Source organism: Artemia franciscana, chromosome 19 (assembly GCF_032884065.1).
Source record: "Artemia franciscana chromosome 19, ASM3288406v1, whole genome shotgun sequence".
In the NCBI taxonomy this organism is placed as follows: domain Eukaryota; kingdom Metazoa; phylum Arthropoda; class Branchiopoda; order Anostraca; family Artemiidae; genus Artemia; species Artemia franciscana.
The window spans coordinates 29,781,097-29,807,613 of NC_088881.1; the positions used below are offsets into that span (position 1 = coordinate 29,781,097).

The 26,517-nt window shown below is 34.4% G+C and overlaps 2 protein-coding genes across 2 annotated transcripts in view; both read right to left on the reverse strand.

The window, feature by feature from the left end:
- Positions 1–6,821, reverse strand: part of LOC136039532 (WD40 repeat-containing protein SMU1-like) — a 33,781-nt gene extending 26,960 nt beyond the window's left edge. Inside the window, exon 1 of the mRNA XM_065723337.1 lies at positions 6,756–6,821. The gene's annotated coding sequence lies outside the window, so the exon portion shown is untranslated. The remainder of the gene's footprint in view (positions 1–6,755) is intronic.
- The window catches only part of LOC136039533 (WD repeat domain phosphoinositide-interacting protein 3-like), a 475,762-nt gene that overhangs the window by 397,416 nt on the left and 51,829 nt on the right, over positions 1–26,517 (reverse strand). The gene's annotated exons all lie outside the window — the stretch shown is intronic.

Consider the following 26,517-nt stretch of genomic DNA (forward strand, 5'->3'; position numbering starts at 1 on the left):
ACAATATTTTTATTCCCAAAAGACAACTACACGTTAAAGAAAAGCTATATCTTGTTAAACTGTTAGCTACGCATAGTTTGAACTCCCTCGCGCTTCTTTTTCTTTTCTTCTTTTTATTAGGCACCAGTTACAACTAAATATTATAAAAAAATTTAAATAAACTTAATGATTGCGAAATTACTTTCTTAGTGGGTTTGGACCATAATGGTATTGAATGGTATCAATGGCTTTTTTCAGCTTCTCATTAGCTTCTTGAGGAAGTATTTCTGCAACTTATCTCTTCTTCTTTTCAACTGATTTCTTCTCAATCAAATCCTTTCCAGGTGTTCAATGGTCTTCTTCTCAGATAGCATCCTCTTTTTTCCCTCTTCTTCTTCTTTTATTTTGGACTCCTAAACCGTCGGTAGTCAGCTTCCAGGTACAGTTTATAGATCTGGCTTGCAATTTGCCCCAAATTCAGCAGTTCTCTGGTAATATTTTGCAGTTGTGTTTTGTTTTTAAAACCCCTTCTGAGTTTTATGTTAAGTTGTTTTTAATGGCACTTGGTATTAACCAAGTGACATATAGCAATCGCAAATTCTGTCGGTCCCGGTTTTGCTACTTTAGGCAATTCCAGGTAAGCTAGGACGATAAAATTTGGCAGGCGTATTAGGGGGACCCGACCAGATTAAATTAGAAATAGTCGTTTTCCCGATTTGACCGTCTGGGAGGGGGAGTGGGGGGCCGGTTAATTCGAAAAAAATAGAAAAAACGAAGTATTTTTAACTTACGAACGGTTGGTCAGATCTTAATGAAATTTGATGTTTGAAAGGATATTGTCTCTCAGAGCTGTTATTTTGAATCCTGACCGGATCTGATGACATTGGGGGAGTTGGGAGGGGGGAACCTAAAATATTGGAAAACACTTAGAGTGGAGGGATTGGATGAAACTTGGTGGGAGAAAGAAGCACAAGTCCAAGATACATGATTGACATAACCGGAACGGATCCGCTCTCTTCAGGGTAGTTGGGAGGAGGGGGGGTAATTCTGAAAATTAGAAACAATGAGGTATTTTTAACTTACGAACGGGTGATCGGATCTCAATGAAATTTGATATTTAGAAGGATATCGTGTGTCAAAGCTCTCATTTTAAATCCCGACCGGATCTGGTGATATTAGGGGGAGCCTAAAATCATGGAAAACGCTTAGATTGGAGGGATCGGGATGAAACGTGGTGGGAATAATAAGCAGAAGTCTTAGATACGTGATCGACATAATTGGAACGGATCCGCTCTATTGGGGGAGGGGGGTTTATTCTGAAAAATTAGAAAAAATGACGTGTTTTCAACTTACAAAGGAGTGATCGGATCTTCATGAAACTTCATATTTAGAAGGAACTCGTAACTCAGATCTCTTATTTTAAATCTCAACCGGATCCAGCGTCATTGGGGAGGGGCAGTTGGGGGGACCGGAAATCTTAGAATATACTTAAAAGCGGAGAGGTCAGGATGCAACTATATGGGAAGAAAATAAAACCTATCTAAGATACGTGACTGACATAACCGGACCCGATCTGCTCTCTTTGGTGGAGTTGGGGGGGGGGGGCTCAGAAAAATGAGGTACTTGTAACTAACAAATGGGTGACCAGATCTTAATGAAATTTGATATTTAGAAGGATCGTGTGCTTTAAAGCTCTAATTTTAAATTCCGACCAGATACTGTTGCATTGGGGGGAGTCAGAGGGGGAAACCTGAATTCTTGGAAAACGTGAGAATTGGGGGATTTTTATCTTACGAATAGGTGATCGGATTTTAATGAAACTTGATATATATAGAAGGATCTTATGTCTCTGGTGCTCCATTTTTGACTCGAATTTGATCCAGGTATATACTAAAATAATATAATGAAAGAATAATATAGTAATAATATAATATAATAATAGTAATAGATAATATATCTATTGCAGATATATCCAGATAATAGAGTAATATAATATTAGTAATAGGAGAAACTCAGCACCATGACGCATCTGCACCATCAATGTAGAGAGAGGACGAACGTTTTCCCAGTATGTGCTGTCTCAACTTGGAACAGTCTTTACAATGAGATTGTCACAGGTGAATCAATTAATTCTTTCAAAAATGCAGTGGAGTAATGAAGAATGGAAGTACCAGTGGGACACCACACCCCATTACACCTAATTGTGTCATCTCATCAATTCAATGGCTACAGGAGGATGCAGTCACCTTTATCTTGCTGTAAATGCAATTTAAGATAATGTGTTTTTTGTGTGTTTGATTTATATTATTTTGACAGTCTGCTATGAGGGGTGCATTTTATATCTAATTAAATGACTGGAAAAATGCTAATCACAGAGTCTTAAAGCATGAGAATAGCTTAAATTATAAAGTTAACTTGGAAAAATTAAAACTTAGGGGTTGCAAGAAAAGCTGTACTGATGTTCAACTAAGTAAGGAACTGGAACAAGAAGTCCACTATTGGAGCAAGGTGCTCAAGAGAGTAGCAGCAGCAGTTAAATATTTAAGTGTTTAAAGACTAGCATTACATGGAACTCATAGACACTTCACATGTAAGTGAGAGTAAGTCAAAACCTGATTTTAAAAAAAAGTAACTGAAGCTAAATACTTTGGTATAGTATTAAATTCCGTACTAAAAATTTTATATGTGGACCTAATGACATTCATAATTAGATTTGTAGCCAATTGTGGACTACTGATTGAAATGTTTGTTTGTTTTGTGCCAAATGTTCAATAAAAAGCAGAAAAACTTGTCAATAGTTCTTGGAATATTTGAGAAATAATGAAAATATTTCTAATTGAAGATGCCAATCATATGACAATGTCTTGAATATGTCTGGCATTCAGGATCATATCAAGGGAGTTAGCCCTCTGGCAAAGAATGTACCATGTTCAGCATATTATCTAAATTTTAAAGGGTATTGTGCAGCAGAATCATGCGCAGAGGGTATTTAATTTTTTCTATTAATGCAAAACATTTTTCATTTCTCTGGGGCCTCAAAACACAGACTGGCAATTTTAGAAGAAAAGCGTAAATTACAATTGCAAAATCTTTCCAAGACTTGATAGTCTGCTCATCAAGATGCCTGTCAAATTGTTAAAGAAAACAGAGAAGCCATTTTGGAAAGCTTAAATGAAATCACTAATAGCACTCCAGATTATTATGCAGTGTAACTGAGAGACACTCAACCAGATAAGAAGCTAGTGCAAATTGAAAGAAAAATTGGTTATCCTTGAGACTACTTTCACGGCCATTTTACAAGGCTACCATACTGGATGCAGTTTGGTCTCTGATCCCAACTGAAACCATTATTTTTGCAATTTATTACCTGTTCTATCAGTAATCAGATGATATCACCATTTTCCCCTGGTAACAGAAGTAATCAATAGGATAGGCTACTTAACCCTAAATTATGCAGTAAAAATATGTTCTGCTTACAAAAAAATGATTAAACAGGATAAATGCAACTTTCAGCCATAATCAAGTAGCAACATTAAATAAAGGATGAGTTAATTATTTAATTAAATTGAAGAAATAATTGCACAAGCTTGGAAAACAAGCAGCCAAAAGTTAAGTCAAATGAAGGAAGTTTTTCAGCCCAAAAATAATGACAAAAAAAACTGAAGTTATCTGTGAATACAAGACCTAGATCAAGTCCAAATACTTTGCTGTTTACTATGCAACAATTCCCTTGAGGAGTACCACTCCTAAAGTGGGGAAAGAGTTGACCACAAGACCTCCGGTCTTGCATGTCTCCAACAGGGTCAAAGCCCCTTTGCAGAGGTTTTTGTACATAGGTCTGGATCTTATACCCTGTTTTCCAGATTAACAACTTTACTTAATCCCAATACATGAAGTTTCTAAGATCTACACATTTCCTAAGTTTAGAACAAGAGCTAAGAGGTCATATGGAACTTATGACAAGGTTGAAAGAGCCAAGAGCTCATGTGGCATGAGCTCTAGCAAAATTCTAAGAATCAATAGATAGATTTAAAAGGGAAATCAGAACCTGGTTGGGATTTAAAACAAGAAATCTGAGACATGAGGTCCTTCTAAATATCAAAATTCATTGAGATCCAAACACCCATTTGCAAGTTAAACAAATTTTTCTAATTTTTCCTTTCCCTTCAGCCCCCTAGATGGTTGAATTGGGGAAAACAACTGTTATAAAGTCAATTTGTGCAGGTCCCTGGCATACCTACCAGTTTCATCATCCTAGCACTTCCAGAAGCACCAAACTTGCCAAAGCATTAGACCCCCCACCTAAATCCCCCAAAGAGAGCATACCCAGTCCTGTTACATCAATCATGTATCTATGATATGGGATCATTCTTCCCACTAAGTTTCTTCCCAATCTCTCCATTCTGAGCATTTTAAAATAAATAAGTTAAAAATACCTCGTTTTTTTTCAATTTTTCCTCTCCCTCCAGCCCCCAGATAGTGAAATAGGGGAAACAACTGATATCAAGTCAATTTGTGGAGGTCCCTGACACACCTACCAATTTTGATCATCCTAGCACATCCAGAACTACCAAACTTATCTAAGCACTAGAAATCCCCAGATATCAGACATAAAGTGAAGTGAATATACCACTTGATGCTTTTTTATGCTCTTTACAAATACACTAATAACTTCTACCACAAATTCAGACTTAAATACAGGCAAAATTCTAGTTAATTGACTTTTTGCTATCTCAGAAAGGGTTTAGGTTAGTAAAATGAAACTTTCAGAGGTGAATCTACAGACTAAATTATGTCCCAGGAAGATAATTTGAAGTACCTACCTCTACTCCTTCTCTCTCTAGAGGTCCCTGACTTTCGATGACCTTTGAAAATATGTTATAAAAGTGAAACCTTGCAAAATAGATCTTCTGGTTAATTGAAGTACAACAAAATTGTTTTCAGCTTCATAACTTTGCTCAATTCCATTTTATAAAGTTTTAAAGATATGCAAATACATTTTCTAAATTTTGAAAAAAAAAACATTGATATGGCTCAGAATTCTACTCAAATAACAGGACTTGCATTTTTAAAACTCAAGGCAGAGAAAAAGCAACTAGGCCTAGTAATTGAAAATTAAGGTAAAATGTTATTTTGCCACAATTTCAATAGGTATAGAACTGTCATGTAGGCAAATTTCAGGGCCCTCTGTAGGGAGAAGGAGTGGAGGTGGGTACTTTAAAATACCTTCCCTGGACACACTTTAGCCTGTAGACCCATCCCTGAAAGTTTCATTTTCCTAACCTAAACCCTTTCTGAGATAGCAAGAAGTCAATTAACTAGAATTTTACCTAAGTACATTTTAACCTAACCTTATTATAAATAATTTTAGCACTGAGAAAATGTAGTATTATTTTGTTGAAAACAGCACAGAGAAAACATAGTAGGATATTATTTTGTTGGAAATGACAGATTACTTGTAGGCCTACTTTAATTGAAAATTTGTCATTTTTACCAGTTTAAAAAGTACTTAAATTTAAATATGTGGAAGAATCAATAGTAGGTAAAACTGGTGCAAATAGTATTACTGGCTTTCATATAAAGTAAATATACCATTTGATGCCTTTTTTTATGCTCTTTACAAATATAATAATGGCTTCTGCTGCAAATTCAGATTTAAGTACTTTTTGACCTCTTAAAAATGACCTATATATGGTGTCATTACAAATCTGTAATAGTTTAGAAACAAAGTTGGGCTATACATTTGCACATCAGGGGGTGGGGGTAAAGCATAGCATATATTAAATATGTAAACTAACCATTGCTGTTTTTTTTTGTATGTGTTTGTGCACATCAAATTTGATGACAAGAGAGATCACCAGTGCAATAGCACAAAAAAAACAGCAATGGTTAGTTTATATATTTAATATATGCTATGCTTTACCCCCACCTCACCCCCCTGATGTGCCAAATATATAGCCCAAATTTATTTCTAAACTATTACAGATTTTTAATGACCCCATATATATGTCATTTCTAAGAGATCAAGAGGTCAAAAAGTGCTTAAATCTGAATTTGTGGTAGAAGCGATTATTATATTTGTAAACAGCATTAAAAAGGTATTGAGTGGTATACTCACTTTATATGAAATCCAGTAATAGCCTACTGAAATCCAGTAATAGCCTACTATTTGCACCAGTTTTACAAAAGCAATTATCATATTTGAAGAGCATAAGAAAAGGCATCAAGTGGTATGCTTGCTTTTTTGATAAGTCAGTTATATAAACTGTCATATTTTTTTTTTGTCAATATTAAGAGCTAAAAAAGTGCTTAGGGTAAATCTGAATTTGCAGTAGAAGCAATTGTTAGAACCCCTTTCTAAGATAGCAAAACTAGAATTTTGCCATTTTGCTCAAATAATAGAAATAACATTATCAAAGCTAAAAGCATAAAACAAAATTTTAAAACTGAAAATTAAGCAATAATTTACAATCCTCATTTTGGTCTAGGTAGGCTAAACAACAGTCAAATAGGCTATATTATCTATTTGTAGTGTTTTGTTCTGAGCATGTAGTGTTTCGAGTTAAGCACACAATATGGAATAGTACAGTTTATATTAACAGGGAGACAAGCTGCAGCAGATATGTAGTTTGCAAATTAAACTTTTATCTTTAAAATTATGTTATGTCTTTTAAGTTTCTTTTTATTCTAGCATGTTTCCTTCCATAAAACCAATATTATAGACCTTCGACTATTATGACTCTATGGTAACACTAAAATGTAAATTAAATACTTACAAATAAAAAAGACTTAAAAGGATAATTCTAAAACTAATCTACGGCCATTTTAGCTAATATTTGATCAAAATGAAGGTGTTTGTATGAGGTAGCCGAAAATTAAGCCGAATGCTACAGAAGCAGGCTGAAGGCAGAATACAAATTGCTATTCTAAGAATTGGAAAAGAAGAACCTGAAGCTAACATCTATATGCAAAGGCATCTAGAAATGTCAATCAAAAATCTTTTTCTCGTAACATAAAAAAAAGATCTAAGAATTCATGTGGCACTTGTTACAAGGTCGGTAGAGCCAAGAGCTCATATGGCATGAGCTCTAGCAAAATTCTAAGATTCTATAGATTGATTTAGAAGGAAAATCAAAGGCTTGATGCTGGTCGGGATTTAAATTAAGAGTTCTGAGACACAAGGTCCTTTTAAATATCAAAATTCATTAAGATCCGATCACCCACTCGTAAGTTAAAAATATACCTTATTTTTTCTAATTTTTCCTCGCCCTTCAGCCCCTCAGATGATCGAATCATAGAAAACGACTCTAACAAGTCAATTTGTGCAGGTCCCTGACGCGCCAAGCTGTTTTCATCGTCCTAGCACGTCCAGAAGCACCGAACTCGCCAAAGTACTGGACCCCCTTAATTCCCCCAAAGAGATTGGATCCAGTCATATTACATCAATCACGTATCTACGACATTTGTTTATTCAACCAGCCAAGTTTAATCCAAATCGCTTCACTTTAAGCGTTTTCCAAGATTTCCGGTTTCCCCCTCCAACTCTTACAATGTCAACAGATATGGTGGGATTTACAATAAAAGCTCTGAGATATGAGCTTCTTCTAAATATCTAATTTCATTAAGATTTGGTCACCCGTTCTATGTTAAAAATACCTCAATTTTGGTAATTTTTCCGCTAGCACACATCCCACATATCCCATTAAACCTGGCTCACGGAAATAATATACAAGACAGAGATCCTCTATAGCTATTAATTGGCGCTAAATCAACACTTCAATTCCTGGGTCTTTTTAACAGATAGCGCACATACCACCAAGCATGGCTTACGGAAATAAGATAAAGGACGAGGATCCTCTAAAGCTATTAATGGGCACTGAATCAACGTTTTAGTTGCTGTTTTTTTTTTTAAGAGATAGCACACATGCCACTAAACCTGGCCTACGAAAATAAGGTAAAGAAGAGTTTTTTTATTTTCACCAAAATTTTCATGGCACTGCCAAATTTTTTTGGTATAGTCACATTAAAACGCGAAGCAAAAGAAAAAATAAAAAAAAAAAACAAAGAAAACAAAACACTTATCAATCCTCCTGACTTTCATTATACATTTTTACAAAACTAGGTATAAAACTCTTCGCTAACCGCTGGTGGGCACAGCGTACCGGCTGAAGTTTGTAAACAGGCACTGCAACCCGGCACGGGAGTTGTTTTGTTGTGGATCGAGGGGGGGAAAGGGTTTTGTGGAATGGGTGGATCAGAGATTTTCTTCTGAAATCCATGCAGAGCTTCTCTCTTCCTTTTTCCAGAGTTTGTATTTTAAACTTTGACAGCAGCTCTTCATTTCTGCCTGCTTCGAAACTATTATTAGAGCTCTTTTCTGAACTCTTTCGAGCCTAGCGCTTTGCTCAGCCGTCAGCCCAAAATGCCTTACAGGAGCTGAATATTCCAGAATCCGGCGAATAAAAGATGTAAATATTCGGAGGAGGTGATCTGGAGGGGCGCTATGTTTCGACATAAGCTTGAGCATCTGGAGCCCAGCATTACCCCTTTTTGTTAGACTAGTTGTGTTTATTTCCCATTTTAATCACTGGTTATAATAACTCCCAAGAGTTTAATCTTACTGACTTTAAGAGAATCAGAGATAGTTGGTAGGAAATTAGGTTTAGGAGAATTTAAAAATGAATAGTTAAAATAAAAGTTTAACTGTCATATTTGAAACGGAAGCCTTAGTCTTTAGTCAATTAAAGTTTAAACTTTGCTACATTCATTTGCTTCACAAATTTCTCCTAGGGTAAGGTCATCAACATATTTCCTACAGGCTTCACAATCATTAGAAATATTATTAATCATAGCTAGAAAAAGAATAGGACCCAGGATGGTACCGTGAGGTATACCACAAAAAACTGGCTGAGGTTCAGAGAAAGACTTATCATATTTTAAAATTTGGAACCTATTTCCAAAACTCTATATTAAAAAACTCTGAATGATTTTCACAAGAGCAGGAATCACTCTAGAATCAATTAAAAGCTTAGAAATTAAAATGTTATGATCAATCAGATCGAAACCCTTTTTCAAATCAATTTTTATCACGTTTAGCCATTTACCAGGCTCATCAACATGCTTAAGAATAAAATGTAAAAGACTGACTAGATAACGGGATGTTGATGTTTTCTTTCTGTTACCGTACTGATGAGGATCAAGGAGGGGTTCAACTTCAGCTTTTAGCCAATTTGCTACAAAGCTTCCGTACATTTTGCTGAACAAAGGGGTTACATTGATTGGTCTCACACCGTCGAAATTAAGTTCAGGATTTTTTTAGGGATTGGATTAGAATATCCCATTTTCCATATCTGTGGGTAAACTGAAGAAGTTGAAATGCCATTAAAAATTTGTGCTAGTGGCTTTGTCAATTTGTCAGGAAATGCTTTAATAAGTCCAATCGGAATATCAATTGGAGTAATACTAGTTCATTTATGTTTCTTTATTTTACTAAAAACTTAATCCTCAGAAATAATAGGTAAAGGTATGTCATCATGTAATATTTCTGATACTCCTGGGTCATTTTATTTACATCAAGAGGCGGCAAAGATTGGATTTTTCTGGCCAAACGCCCATTTAACTGGCTAGCAGCTTTTTCATCATTAGAATCTGAACAAAATCAACACCACTAGGGGATTTTCCACAAATTTGTTTTATTTCCTTATACCACATGCTGGGCTTTAATTCAAAAAGGTTATCATTTTTTTTTGTGTTAATGCTCAACTGCAGTTTTTTTTGTCATTTTACGTATTTTGTTACACAGCATATTAGCATTTCCTATTTTCCCTTCTTTTCTTATTTGAATTCTATACCGAATTAAATCTTTAATTTCTTGGGTTATGTAAGGACGATCTATGTTGCACCGCTTGGAAGTTTTCTCAGGAAAGCGTTTTTCATTTTTGTTTCTTAGTTTATCTTGCAGACATTTTTCTTTTTCATCGGAGGACTCTAAAATTGCTACCTCATCCCAGGAATCGGATGTAATCCAATTTCCAAATTCCAAGGGACCCCTGTCCGAAAGAGGTCGGTAGGAAACTTCCTCAACTACATATTTTACATTATACGAAGGTAGTGGGGCCCACTTTATCTGTAGTTGTACCTACTACGAAGGGGAGGTAGGTCTTGAGGTTCGTTATAATATTCTGACAAATTTGTGCAAATTATGTCGAATTTAGTATTACTTTTAGTAGTCAGAAACTTTACCATCTGCTTGAGTCCTTAACTTCTGAGGAAGCTTTCAATTCTTAGATTGTTCTTATCACCAGTACCGCAAATTCCAACATTCGTGTACTTAGGAATAATAAAATCAACACACAAATCTAGCTTTTCAGCAGAACTTTTTTTTGGAAATATGCCATACTGGGTGAGCAATAAAACACTCCAATAATAACTCCAGTTACAGATCTTGGAAGCTTTTTTGGTCGAATTATAATCCAAATCATTTCATTATCATCAATATGGGGAATCTGTAGTAGCCGCGGCGCCAACTGCTCATGCACGAAACACGCTATGCCACCACCTTTCTTACCTAACAGATGATTCTGATGTCTTAGTTTAATATATTGTTTGTAACCTTGTATTGTAAGATATTCAGGACTTAGTTTATGTGCTTCTGTAACTGTAATAATATCAGCTCCGGTTACTTTAACATAACCCTCAAGTTCACCAGTTTGCTGTTGTTTTAAGCAAATGAAAATTTAGTTTCCCGCATATAATGCGGGATTTCCGAGTCTGTGAGTGAACTTCAGTTTTATTGGTTTATTTTTGTGATATATAACCATCAGCCATTTTTTTTTAAATCTTGCGGTAGCTCAGTAGATCAATGTTGTGTGTTACAATACAGCCCGAGTTGTTTGATTACTGCTGCCACAAGGTTTGGTGGTTTGTGTGCTATAAGTTGAAAAGTCCCATTCCCAGTTGATTCAGCCCCATTAATGGCTCTTATTTCCGTAGGCCCAGTTTGGTGGTATGTGGGCTATCTGTTAAATAAACTTAGCAACTAAAGTGTTGATTTAGCACCCATTAACGGCTGTAGAGGTTCTCTGTCCTTTATCTTATTTCTGTAAGCCTATGTGACCTCTATGTTTGGTCACTTAAAAAAGCACTTCACTCACACTTTAATGTTTTCAGGAAAAATGTCACTGAATATTGCAGGTCCTAGTGGCAATTATATTCGTACATAATGATAATAAAAAAAAAAAAAAATTATAACTCACTTCACAAAACGATGTGAGGATAGCGGAGTAAAAAGAGAAAAAACAAAATAAACATCAGAAAACGAAATCAACAGAACAAATGGATGAGAACAAACGTACAAAGGTACAACACAAGAAGTACAACATAATCAACAACGAAAAAAGTCGACAGAACAAACGAATGAGCCTGTGATATGGGGTAAGCCGTCCGTGTGCTTGTGCTGATAAGTTATCATGAAGCTCCTGCAGTTGCCGTGCTGGCTGAGTGGTTGGCGCTCTGGCGTGGGAATTTTGTATCCAAGGGGCACGGGTTCAATCCCAGTTGTGACTAGTTGTTTAGTTTGGGAGGGGGGTCAGTGGCGTGACTCTATAAACTCAGCCAGAGTCGACCCAGCTCTAAATGGGAATCTTGGGAAATCCGGGGAAGGTAAGGAGGAAGGATATGCGAAAGCACAGGATGGTTGGCCCCCAACCTCCCATTGCACTTTCTGGCTGAAGGGCAATGAAACGGAGATCAGCACCACCGGTTTGGACCTTAAGGGTCTAGTGCCGTCTTACTTACTTACTTTTTTTTCCTGCAGTTTGGCAGTTATATCGGGAGCTTTGTATTTTAGGATTATTCTCCAATTTCTATACAATAGAGTAGATAAAGTAGGTATTTACAGTATTTATATTAACATCTACTTATTTTACATAAATCATTCTTTTTCAGTAGAATGAAGGGTCCAGAAAGACAAACTAAAGAATGATATCAAAAAACTGACTACAAAGATACCAGAGCCTTTCGATTGTATTTAGACCGGTTTGACACAATGTTAGAGAATCCAAATCTTTTTTTTTTTTTTTTTTTTTTTTTTTTTACAAATTTCAGATATTGCAGTCTGGCGGAAGGATAAAATATTTTTACAAATTGTTAAACCAAGCCACCGAAAATTTTCAACAAAGGGAATGGATGTATTTTTAATCTGAAGAGGAGTATAAATGAAGGAGGGAGTATAAATGAAGACCAGGACATAAGTAAAAAAAAAACTAAAAAAACTAAAAAAAAGGTAAAAACTACAAAAAAGCTAAAAAGAAAAAAAAACTAAAAACTAATAAAAAACTAAAAAAATAAAAAAGCTAAAAAAGAAAAAAAAAGAAAAAAAGGGGAAAAAAATGAAAAATAAAGGAGAAAAACAAAACTAAAAAAAATAAAAATAAAAAAAACTAAAAAGAAAAAAAACTAAAAAAAATATAAAAAAGTAAAAACCAAAAAAAAAAAAACTAAAAAGAAAAAAAGGGGAAAAATACAAAAATTTATTTCATCATATACCATTTCAAAAACGAATGTATATACACACCGGGATACAAATGACGACCGGGAGACAGGGAATATAAATGACGACCGGGACACAGGGACACAACTACAACGGGGACGCCGGGGGACACAGGGGGATATATAAATGACGACGGGGACACGGCGAATGTTCGATTAGCAATCACCATCAACAAAGCTCAAGGGCAATCATTAGAATCATGAGGTATAACTAAAAAAAACTAAAAAAAAGGTAAAAAACTAAAACCTAAAAAAAAGACCAATTCAAAAACGAATGTATATACAGACCCGGAAACCGGGACACAAATGACGACCGGGACACCGGGACACAAATGACGACCGGGACACCGGGACACAAGGAATATAAATAACGCCCGGGACCCTCAAAGAGAAATCACAGACTGGGACACCGGGACACAAATGACGACCGGGACACATGGAATATAAATGACGACCGGGACACAGGGACACAACTACAATGGGGACGCCGGGGGGCACAGGGGGATATATAAATGATGACGGCGACACAGGGAATCGTCAATTAGCAATCACCATCAACAAAGCTCAAGGGCAATCATTAGAATCATGAGGTATGGATTGTTATCTGAATACGGATTGTTTTCCCATGGACCATTATATGTTGTATGTTCAAGAGTCGGTAAACCTGACAATCTATTTATATGCACAGACAATGGGACAGCAAAGAATGTTGGATATTCGTAAGTTTTACGTAGTTAAAAACATATATATATATATATATATATATATATATATATATATATATATATATATATATATATATATATATATATATATATATATATATATATTCACAGGTGGGACATAGGGACACAACTACCCAACAACTAGGTGTTGGGGTGGCGCGAAGTGCCACCCCAACAGCTAGTATATATATATATATATATATATATATATATATATATATATATATATATATATATATATATATATATATATTGCATATAAATAGATTGTCAGGTTTACTGACTCTTGAACATGCAACATATAATTGTCCATGGGAATTACAATCTGTATTCAGATCTATACCTCATTATTCTAATGATGTGTCCCTGTGTCCCGGTGTCCCAGTTTGTAATTTCTCTTTGAGTGTTCCGGTCGTCATTTATATTCCCTGTGTCCCGGTGTCCTGGTCGTCATTTGTGTCCCGGTCTGTAATTTCTATTCGAACAATCCCTGTGTCCCGGTCGTCATTTATATATCCCGCCTGTGCCCCCGGCTTCCCCGTCGTAGTTGTGTCCCGGTCGTCATTTATATTCCCTGTGTCCCGGTGGAAAATTTTCCACGGGCAGTTTGCCCTGAATACAATACATCCACATATTAAATTGAATTGCCAATGAAAAAGTAATTCAAATATAAGGAATTTCGTATAAGAATTCTGGTAAAATCCTCCGTGTAAAGTTTCCCTTTGAAAGTTCATCCGCGGAGACCCTCCAAACGTAAAAATTATGCCCTAAAATGTTTGTTTCCCTGATAATAAATACTATATGTAAAAACTAGGCAATTCTCATAACTTAAAATTCTTTCCCACGGACTAAAGGGGGTTAGGTCTTCCTAAGAGGCATAGTTATTAGACCCTTCAACTATACTGATCAAAATGGCTATCTCAAAATTTCAATCAGATGACTTGGGAAAAAAGGAGCATTGGAGGTAGGGAGAGGGGTTTAATTGCCTAAAATCTTTTTGGTCACAAAATAGGGAATAAGAACTTTAATTTCAGTTGAGACTTTTTGCAGATGGAAGCTAGAAATCCTTATAATAGGGTTCTCTGATATGCTAAATCTCCCAGTGCAATTTTTATGAACATTTCTTGAATTTTAGTTTCCACCTTTTCTTGGAAATCTTGAAAGTTTTCTCAGGCTCGTAACTTTTGATGGATACATTAAACTTAAGGGATTTAATAAATCCAGAAACAGCATAAAAAACCAATCTTTTTGAAGTATCCATGTTATCAAAATTTTCTGAGACCCATATTACGAAACTTTTACGACTTGATTAGATCAGTTTCTCTTGTAAATAAAACTCCCATAGTGAAAATCTGGAGAGGTATGACCGATGATATTGATGGTGAAGTAGCATTGGTGATTTGCATCTGTTAATACATATTCCAACAAGACCGAAACCAAATGAGGAATATACAATTTCTTAAAACTTGGATCCAAGTATGTGGCAATCGTGACGAGTGCGATGTGAAAAGGCCCTACAAGCCTAGAAGGCATTTTATCTAGCCAAGCCTTTCGGAGGTCATCAGCAACATTTGAGAGTCCACCCTCACTAAACATAGTTTCGGTTGGAGAAATGGATATACCAATGGCTATACCTAAGTATGCTGTGTATCAGCATGTATGAGTCAATATACTGAAGAAATTCTTCTTCTTCACAACAATTTGTGAAACAATTTTCTACGTTTGATCTCTTCTACTGGACGGTCACCATTAGACACCAGAAAAAGCTGAAAATGCCCAACAATCGTTTTTGATTTTTACGTTTCGATATGTAATATCGATAGGTGGTCCGCAATATCGATATCCATTATCGCCCAAAACTAGCTGAAATCAATGCATTTATAAACACAGTAGGAAGGAATTAAATAACTCCAAAGTTTTTTTTCCTACTTTTCAATAAGAGTTGGAAAACAATGCAGCACATGTCGATAGTAGACACTGAAGAGAGTGTACATGTATTTTCAAATTTGTCAAGCCAGGTGATGGCTTTCCTAAAAAGATAAGATAGATACAAACACATACTTTCAGGTCGTTACAAAATGTCTGTTGCGCCAAGAAAAGAAACAGTGTAGCCCGAATGGGCCTTGATGATAAACAATAGGTCAGGCAAAAATACATCTGTATATCATTCACTACCAGGTACGGACACAGGAAACTGTTTTGGAAAGTTCCAACGTGTCAGAGGGAGGTAAAACTTTGAAAAACACGAAAAAATTGCTGTCAATGAACAAATGAAACAGAAACGAACAGAAATTAAAATGAATAATCGGTACTTGTCTGTTATATCTACATTTTGGTAAGCTTACATTGTTTTGTCTCATAGGGTGGGAGACTGAACTGAAATTTTCATGAATTTTTTTTCTCTCCATTCCTCACAAAAGAGGATACTCTGTGGTTTGACTTTCTTTTCCTGTTTTCCACCAAGCTCAGGTACTAGTTCAAAATGTAATTTTTAAAAGGAAAGTTACCTGTCTTTCCCAATTCATAATGACAACTGTACTATATTTTCTGCAAAAAAAAAATTGTTTGTACTAATTAATTTAACGTGAATAATTAAGTTAATTAGTTTTTAAAAGGAAATTCACCTGTCCTTGCACACAACTGCATTAGTTTTAGACAGCGAAACGTAGTCTGCAATAAAAAATAGCACACAACCAATTGTTGTCAGTAATAATTAACTTAATTTGAATAATAATGAATATACTTAATTGAATTTAGTTAAATTATTGAGCTAATTTAAATATAATGATTAATTGGCCTTTCCAAAATGAATACTGGTGACACCTTTCGAATGGGCTTTCTCAAATCTTCTTAAACACTCACCCGTGGTAATTTTCCAAACTTAAATCTGTGAAAGAATATTGATCACGCATTAATTACAAGAACAAAAAGAAAAACGTAATAGGATAACTTGAACTTTATAGGAAAGAAAAACAGGAATTAATTAGTTTATTTTTTTTTTTATTAATTTTATCACACTGTGTAATATCAATGGAACCGAATTCAGTAAAAATTTTGAATAGCTTGTAAGTAGGACTAACGTCTTTCAAAGCTTATGCCTTACGAAGCATCTTAAAAGAACTAAATAAGAATAGATAATAAATAAAAATCCAAGAAAAGAATTAAAATAAATATATAAAGAAATAGAGAGTAGAGTAAATGAAGATAAGCCATAATGAAAATTTTTATTTATAAAGGTTTTTAATAACTTAAGTTATCAGGGAACAAATGTATTTTCAACAATATCTTTTAAAATGAATTTTATCCTTATAACTAATTTTTAATAACTCATTGAATGGTGAAACTTATTTTAAATTTATTTATCTGTTTTTTTGCTCAGAATTCATAAATACATAAATTAGGCTGAAGCTTATAAGTTCTAAGAGTTGAAGTATATCATTTTATTTTTTGGCCGATAGAAATTTGCACTTGAAAACAGAAACATAACAGCCAATAAAACTGAAGGCCTCTTGAGCTATCATTTCCTCTTTAATTCATTAATAACGCTAAACATTAAATGTAAAATATTGAATTCCTCTATGACTAAAATAAAAACGCAGTTTTAGCGACCCTTAAAACAGTTTCAAACGGTCCATAAGAAACGACCCTAAAAGCAGTTTTAGCGGGCCTAAAAACAGGTATTTAGCGGCCCTCCATAGGCTTATTCAACCTTTAAACCCAAATCCTTTTGGATTGGGCTCCTAAAAATACAGTGTCGCCCATGTCATACTGCGAATTGTAACTTCTTCACAAGTTACAATGTAACCCAGGATTTTTGGCGCTAGCATCAATGAAGCCTAAATACCATGGAAGATAATAAAGCCTAATACCTAGATGTCAGCAATAAATTGAGAGTAGCTTTATCAAATATCTCCCCTTACTTCACCAAACTGTCTGAAAAAAAATTTATTTTAGGTTAAAACCCATTTGTAATGTATATATCAAAATTTGGTTATGTTTGTTTTCTTTTTTAGCTTTTTCGTACTCTAAACATGACTATTACAATAACTTTTATTAGGGGGGCTCACGTCTGGGGTTGAAGAAAGTTGGGGGGATGCTGGTTGACCTGAAAAGTATTAGAACCACTGGGTTGTACTACAAACTATAATAGAATATACCATTAAATGAATGGTATTAGAATCCCACTTGGCTTCGTAAAAAAAAGGTAGCCTTGGTATTAGTTAATCAAAGGAAAACCCAATAAAAATAATATTAGTATAATAGTTGGCAGTTTCAAAAAGAAAAAAAAATTGACTTCAAAAGGTAAACCAAATTCTCAAGCAAAGATTGAAATGAACTAAAATAATAAATTCACGAGACATGTTTTCAACCGTATGCCCATAGGCTTATGCTTTTCTTGAGGATTTTTTTGTGCAGAGCCCCCCCCCCCCCACCCCCTGAAAAAAATCCTTGTGTAAAACACCCCTGGAAAGAATAATCCTGGATACGGCCCTGAATAAAGGGCAACTTTTTTTGTAATACATTTTTCTGCATTTATACTTTTTGCATTAACACATTTACAAAGTTTAGGGCTATAATAGAGAGAAAGAGAGAAAGTTTTATTTAAAAAGAAAATTGTAGCTCACATGGCTAATTTGAAGTTGAAATATAAAACATGTTATTATGCACTATTATATATTGACGTAAAAATAGGGACGAAAAAGTTCTAGAAGCTGTTTGTCCGAGCACACACAGGCCCAAGTTTTAGCTTCTGTCTCGTAGGGCTGACTCTCGGGGCTTCTGTGAGAATTATGTACCGAAATAAGATAAAAAACAGAGATCCTCTAGAGCCATTAATGGGCGCTGAGTCAACACTTTAGTTGCTAGGTCTATTTAACAGATAGCACATATACCACCAAACCGGGCCTACCGAAATTAGATAAAGGACAGAGATCCTCTAGGGCGCTGAATCAACGTCTCATAGCTGGGACTTTTCAGTACACACACCAACAAATATCGTGGCAGCAGTAATCAAACGACTCGGGCTGTATTGTAACACACAACGTTGATCTACTGAGCTGCCACAAGATTAAAAAAAAAACTGATGGTAATATGTCACAAAAATAAACCAATAAAACCGAAGAACACTTACAGGCTCGGAAATGCTGTATAGAACAAAACACCTCTTTTTCATTTGCTTAAAACAACAGCAAAAGTGAATTGGAAGGATGATTTGTAATAATCCTAAAAAGCCTGACTCAATTCCTTTATTCTTTTAATTATTGTTAATATATACATTACAAATCCCTCGTCAAGCCCAAGTTCAATAAGCATCAAATCACTGTCGAAGTAGTTCAATACTTTCATTCAAATTAACGAGTCCACTTTTTCTAGTTAGTTAGACTGTAAAATTGAATTCTTGACTCCATGACTTATTTCAGCTGAAATACTAAAATTAGTTACATTGACTCTGTGAAATGAAATAGTGTATCAGCCACTAAATATCTGCCACATCTATGTCAGCTTTAAAACTAGATTATGCCTAAACCAAATTTTACACAAAATACCTTTTTTTTATCATAATTCAAAGAGTAGCCATTTCTCTGCATCTGGAACAAATATTCTAGTATTATCCATCTAAACTGTTTTTGTAAACAAGCATTTACCTCTTATTTTAATCCAGGTGTTAATATTTACATAAACATTATATTCATTTTTTTTCACACTCCCTTTTACTCTTGAAACAATTTTTACAACAACTTCAAAAATTTTAAGTTTTAAAATTTTAAATTTTAAGGGTGCTACCTGACCTGTAAAAAAAAAAAACAGAAGCTAAAGTGCCGGTTCAATGCCATATGAGCCCCGTCAATGGCTCTGGATGATCTTTATCCTACTCCCTTAAGCCAATGTTGTTAATCCTCATGCCTTTTCCAGAAATAGAATTATTGGGGGAGGGGATTTGTCTTTCTTAAATTTTTTATAGTAAAACCAGATTTTTCAACCTCATAGTAAAAACCCACTGTGCCGATCCACGCTTCACGGTTCTCCAGCCAGAAAGTGCAAGGGGGATTGAGGCCAGCTGCCCAATACTTTTGCACACCTTTCGTGTTGTATTCCTCAGATTTCTCAAAACACACATTTAGAGCTGGGTCGATTCTGGCTGAGCTTACTGATCACATCACTCACCTATTTTTCAAATTAAATACTTTCCTATTGGTTTCTACCAGCGCTAAGAGCAACGACGTTTGTATATTCATTATTTGAATGAAACTTTGTTTACTGTCGTATTTATATTCTTCAGGTTTCTCCTCATACCCATTTGGAGTTGGGTCTATTCTGGTTGGGGTTAGAGGTCAGACCACTGACACCCTTCCTAAGCCAAATAGCTTTCTGTTGGTCTCTACCATTGCTAAGAGCAACGTTTGTATATTTATTATTTGAATGAAACATTGTTTACTTTCGTATTTACATTCAGGGGGCCTATTTGCTCTCTATTTTTTGGTCACTTAAAAATGCACTAGAACTTTTCATTTCCGTTAGAATGAGCCCTCTCTCGACAGCCTAGGCTCACTTGGTCAATATGATGGGGACCTATTTGCTGAAACAAACATAGCAGATGTAGGGTGATTGCACCTGTTAGGAAAACTCGTTAAGAATTTATTATTTTGATGCAAAGATTTTATGCACATTTAGCAATGAATTCACATTTATTTTGACATCATTTCACTCACACTTTAATGCTTTCAGGAAAAATTTACTGAATATGGCAGGTCCTAGCGGTAATTTTATCTGTACATAATAATAATAATAATAATTCACTTATAACCCACTTCACAAAACAATGTGAGGATAGTGGAGTAAAAAGAGAAAAAACAAAATAAACATCAGAAAATGAATTCAACAGAACAAACGGATGAGAACAAACGTACAACACAATAAGTACAACATAATCAACAAGGAAAAAAGTCAACAGAACAAACGAATGAGCCCGTGATATGGGGTAAGCAGTCCATATGCTTGTGCCGATAACTTATCATGAAGCTCCTGAAGTTTCGCAGTTATATCGGGAGCTTTTTATTTTCGGATTATTCTCCAATTTCGGTACGATAGAGGTAGATAAAGCAGGTATTTATAGTACTTATATTAACATAAATCACTTTTTTTCAGTAGAATGAAGGGTCTAGAAAGACAAAGTACAGAATGATCTAAAAAAAACTGACTACAAAGAAACCAGGTCCTTTCGATTATGTTTAGACCGGTTTGACACAATCTTAGAAGCTTCAGATATTGCAGTCTGGCGGAAGGATAAAATATTTTTAAAAATTGTTTAGCCAAGTCACTGAAAATTTTCAACAGAGGGAATGGATGTATTTTTAATCTGAAGTGGGGTATTTGGCAAGGTACCGTTAAAACAAATATACTCGCATTTTTCAAGATTCAGATTAAGTCAATATCAAGGAAACCTTTTTCAGCCGTTTTAACTGTGCGGGACTGAGAAGATTCGCATCTACTGATAAGGAAAATGTCATCTGCGTAAGCAATATATGACAAGTCAGTATACCCCATAAAATACGTCCATAAATTACATAGAAGTATGTCATCATTTTCAATGCACCCATTTTTGTTTATCTACGGATTTTGAAAACACCCTCTTTTATTTGTTCTTTTTTGTCTGTGGTAATATTAAAAATAATAATAATAATCGGTTCACATAAATAACTGCACAATCATTAACTAGCTACACAACTGTGTCACTTTCCTTATTCTACCGAATATGATCTATAACTGAGGAAACAACAAGCCTCATATCGTTACCAAAAGTTTGTCACCCAACTAAAATGTTGTCCTTAGTTTGATTTTTCATTGTATTCTATTCTCAAAATATTCGTTTCATCCGATTATAATTATTTAACTCTGTCAATAGGGATTAGGAGTGATTACCGTTTCTTTGTGGTCTTAACACATTCGAAAATGCGTATCGAAGTATTTAAAATCTAAAAATTTCATCTATAAAAATACGCAAATTTAAAAACAGATATTCAGGCTCCAAAGCCTTCTTAGAAAAGTGGAAACTTTTTCTGCCAGTCGAGCCTAAGCCTAATTTTTTATTCTTAGATGAGCCTTTTTTATACAAAAAGGGGGAAAAAATGTTATTCAAACACTAACCCTAACAGAGACACTTCCTGACATTAATTCACTTACAAACAAAGTAAGAAATAATTAAACAAATACCACCGAAGTTTTCTTCAACTTTCCAGTAAGTACACAGCATACAGGCTATACAATCAATTCTGAAATTCATTAAAAAAAAAAAAAAAAAATGCACACCCCATCTATAAAAATATGCAATTTTCAAAGCAATAATGTTCAGGTGCCAAAATTATATAAAAAAACAGAATTTTTTTTTCAAGTCTAGTTTTTTTTTTTTTTTTTTTTTTTTTTAATGAGCCTTCTTTACACACAAAAAAAATATTGTTAATATATTAAACCTAATTAAAACACTATCTGAATTTATCGGTGGGCGATAATTTGCTTAAAGGATACATCAATATTTTTATTTCCGATGTTCGATAATCGATATATCGATTTCGATATTTCCGATAAATTTCTTGCTCCAATTTACTCGTGGTTTTGCAAAAGTTCAATTGCCAAATTAGTAATTAAAGAGTATTTTGCGCATTTTTTTTTATAACGTATATCAAAATACAAAAAAACTGCAATTAGGCTACATGAATCAATGTCATAAAAACCCAGATTTTGAACTATTCTGGCTCGGGATAAGGAAACATAAAACTACTGGCTATTATTGGTTATCAAAAATCAGTAACATGTCAATATTTTCCCCTGAAAATTGGTTCTGCCTTCCAGTGACTAAAAAAAAAAAATTGTTTTTTTTTCAAGGGAAAGAAGGGAGCAAAATTAAAACTTGAGAAAGGAAAATTATTCTGTATATGAGGGGGTAACCCCTCCTCAATACTTCGCTATTCAAGCCTAAGTCTTTTGCATTAAAAAAAAAGGTTTTTGCTCTAAATAAACGGCCCTTGTCTTTAAGGAACCGTTTTTAAAGAATTGGGACAAAAGTAAAAATTAGCGTAAAGAGTGAGGTATTGAGGAACGGACGTCCCCCTTCATATAGGGGGAAATTTATATCCGTTCTAAGTTTTAATATTGCTCCTCACTCTTACTTGAAAACAATTGTTGTCTTTTCCAATTTATGATCATTTTTCAAATAATGCCGGAAAATCTGCCTCTAATATAATTGACAAATTAATATTTTCATAAGAAATATTATTTCTATAACTTTTGGTCATTTTCCTGAGATGTCTTTTGGAAAACAACATATATTCATCTCAGGATAAAAATAGCCTTATGATCTTGAATTCAACAATGTCTAACAAATTTATTTATCCTCAAGGATTTATTTATTAGTCCTTCTGAATAAAATAAGTAGTTACTCATACCCTTGGGGGCCCTTGCCCTAATGACTAATGGCTACCCTAATGGCTGCAAAAGTAAACCTAACTTGCACAATGCTCAAGCATTTTGATTGAAATGGCTTTTAGCCTTAAACGTGTAACATGATGTCAAATTTGCTTTTTTTTTCTTTTTTTTTTGAATAGGTGTATACATGTGCTTTTGGGTTTTATACAAATAGTCTTTGGACATGATTAAGGAAATAAAAAGTGGTTTATTTATAATTAGCTTATTCGCTTATTTTAGCGTTTATGTGTTAAATATTACACAACACATAAATATTTGCATGGATACCTTATGGTAATAGGGCCTTGTGAAAATACTCGTCATTTCGACGTGTCAAAATAAGCCTCGTTAAAATATAAGCTTTTCCTTTAGATTAATGGATGTTATATTCCCTCGGAAAATTTTCCCTTGGAAATATCCTCCTGTAAAAAAATTCCCAATCAAACAAAGTGGCCCTCTGAAAACTCCTCCAATATTTCCCTCCATGAGCCCCCCCCCCTAGCCGAAAATTTCACCACGTGCAAAACTAAACAGCCAAAAAGAAAATATGAACAAAAGAAAGAATCTTGAAATATTTTGCCTACTTTTCAAAATATAGGCAGAATATCCTATAGTATTTATTTTACATTCTTATTTATCTTGATTTTTTTTTCTGGTTTTTGGGGTGGAGTTATCATAGGAGGGTTCAAGTAATGGTATCATAGCTAGGTCCAAAAAAATAATTTGAACCTGCGAAATTACTGGAAACTGTAGAAGAGTTGCCCTATGTTAGAAGTGCACAGAAATAACAAGGTGGGACAAAAGAATACGAGTAATTACTCCCTCGTTGATTTGGTCTGGCACCAACCAAAGGTGGCCTTAGCCAGAATGTCTGGGGGCAATGGATTTCTACTTATTGGCTGGTCATCTTTACCGACTGATCTGGGTGATATTGTTATTACAATTACTGTTTTGTTCTACACCAGCTGGGATTTCTCTTCAAATTTTACACAAAGCTTGTTCCCAAAAATGAATGCCCGTGTTCTGCAGAGCTCATAGAAAGCTGTTTATACTCATCCAAAGGATTAATAATACGGCTTCTAGAGATATAACAGGATATTCTTCTGAGTATCCACCAATCTTACTAGCTATATACTAGTATCACCGTTACGGTAGGTAAAGAAACACCTCACAAGGGATAGTCAATTCCTATGTTTAGACAGTCTGATTGCACTAAGGTCATTACTAAAAAAAATACTACAGTTGCCAACAATCTATGAAAAGGGGTTGAGCCTTATATCTCGAATCGGCAAAAAATTGTTATAAAGGGTATTTTCAATTATAACAGCAGAAAGAACTTGTTTCCCAAAGAGCATGGTGACTTTTTTTCCACACCTGGTAAGCATGTGTTTTTTCAGCATGGTCAACATGTTTTGGTTTATCCGTAATAGAATTTCTGTGATTTTTCTGTTAATTAGATTCTAGTATAAGCTAAAACGAAGCAAGTTGGTATAGATTATTGATATTTTTTATTGGGGGGGGGGGGGCTGAAATACTACGCCTGCACGGTGGAAATTTGGCATTGGTTGCACGACTTTCACTGGTTTTAAGTTTTATTATTGAATTACTAAGTAAACATAGAGCATTCACTAACTGCGCATGTACCAATAAGATGATTAAATATAGACTTGTCTCACATTAAGAGCTAATCCTCTAAATGATCATTGCGATAGTAGCTTATTCTGCATTTTTTTTCAGGCGCTTATAATATGCACTGGATTGAATCAATATCCACTGAATTGAATTCCACTGTCTTGGAAAAATTTCCCTACTGTTCCTAAGTAGTGTTTGTTTGCACTTACCATGCATGCACTTATTCCCCACCCCTGCGTTAATCATTGGCTATCAAGCAATAAACGATGTCGTATGGGTCACGTGACATTGAAACCCTATGATTCAACCGTAGAATTTTATTGTTTTGCCCGTAGGATTTTGATTCTGACCTCTAAGCAGTTTCAAAAATAACTAAAATTTCGACATTCTTAAGAATCCATTTTTCATATTCTATACTCGAGTTAAATTTTTTCAATAATTGTATAAGTTTTCAGATGTGGTATGACTTAGCTGACAACACTGATTTGCATCTTTAAGTAAGAGTTTTAGGGTCTATTCTGAAAATTGGAATAGGTTTAATATTCGATCCCACTCATATAGCAAGCTTATGAAAAATACTATTGCACTTATGCTATAAATAATTAACGCTTAATGCTATAACCTCTTTTGTTCTAGAGTTACTTTCGATTTACGATCAACTCAAAATCTATTATAACAAAATTTTCACGAGTTTTACCGACCAAAAGCTTTAAGTACAGGTCTCCCCCACAGTCAAAAGTATAACGTCTTTTCAACAATCGACGGTTTAAAAGGCGTTTTATATATTTTTTTGCTAATCTTCAACATTTTGGAAAATGTCATAAAATATATGCCGTATTTCCACGACCTTACTGCAAAGTTCTTTGAAAAATCAAAATTCTTCTTCAATAATTTTATTTGGTTCTTAAAAGTGTCCTCTAGGCTTTTCATACAAGCCTAGATACTCATGAAAACGCCCAAAGGTTTTTTGGGGTTAGTATGCACATCCATAGACCAGAAGCTATCGTCAACGCAAAAGTACTGTATACATTGTTATTTCATTTAAAAATTCAATGCATGAAAACGATACATTTTCGCCAAAGAAAAGACACAATTTTAGAGATCAGAGCGGGCATATGTCGAATCCACTAAGTTAACAATCTTAAACCAAACAGTCTATATTGAAAGTAGAAATCCAGCACAAAAAGAAACGGAAAAGGCCATTAATATGAGTAGTGCAACCCTCATTTAACTCCCCAAAACAATTAGTGGCATTGGCTCTTCAATGAATACGCAATATATTTTCAATTGAAATTATTCTTTACCCGATGGTCAACATATTTGACAGAATGAATTATTTTAGTCATTTTATAATTATTATAACTTCACCATTAGTGAGCATATAGATACAGCAAACACTAGCATTGGGGTTTTTGGACAATCAAGATCCCCTTTCCTACTTTTATAAGGTTAACTCTATATATAAAAAAGTCCTAGCTACATTTTTTAAGTTATAGCATTAATCTGCAAAAATAAAATGGCGGGCCCAGAAATAGGTCTGTCGAAACTGTTTTTGAAACATAACCACAAAATCACTTTTCCTCCATGGCATCCCCTTCTTAAAAGGGGATGCTTAAGTTGAAAGTATACAATAGTTGTTCGTGTATAATAAATGCTCTTCATTAATTATTTTGATAAACATAGTTATGTATTTATTTTACTTTTCCCTATCTTGTACTCCGTCCCTATGAACTATCCCTAAATATAAGAACAACAAGCAGTTTGCAAGAATACAAAGAAACAATATTTTATTGATTAAATTTATATATAAATATAAAATAAAAAAATGTTCTTGTATGTTGAGTCAGGAAGAGGTTCTTTGGCAGGAGCAGAGGCCACATAATTGCACAGCTTCAATGAGCAGTAAATTCGTTAGGTGAAGGATGAGCAAAAAAGAAAATTGATTAAAAATTTTTAAGGGTTCTATTTTTTTTAGTAAAATATAAAAAGGGGAGCAAAAAAAATATACGCGAATTTTACTCAGATTCTATTTAACTTGAGGTTTAGAACCCTTGTTTTTTTTTATTTAAACTTTAAAATTATAAGAAACCAGTTCTGCTGCACTGTCTTTTATATGTAAAAATAAGCGTCTATACACAAAAAGACGAATGCAACAGAAAACAGGCTTATACAG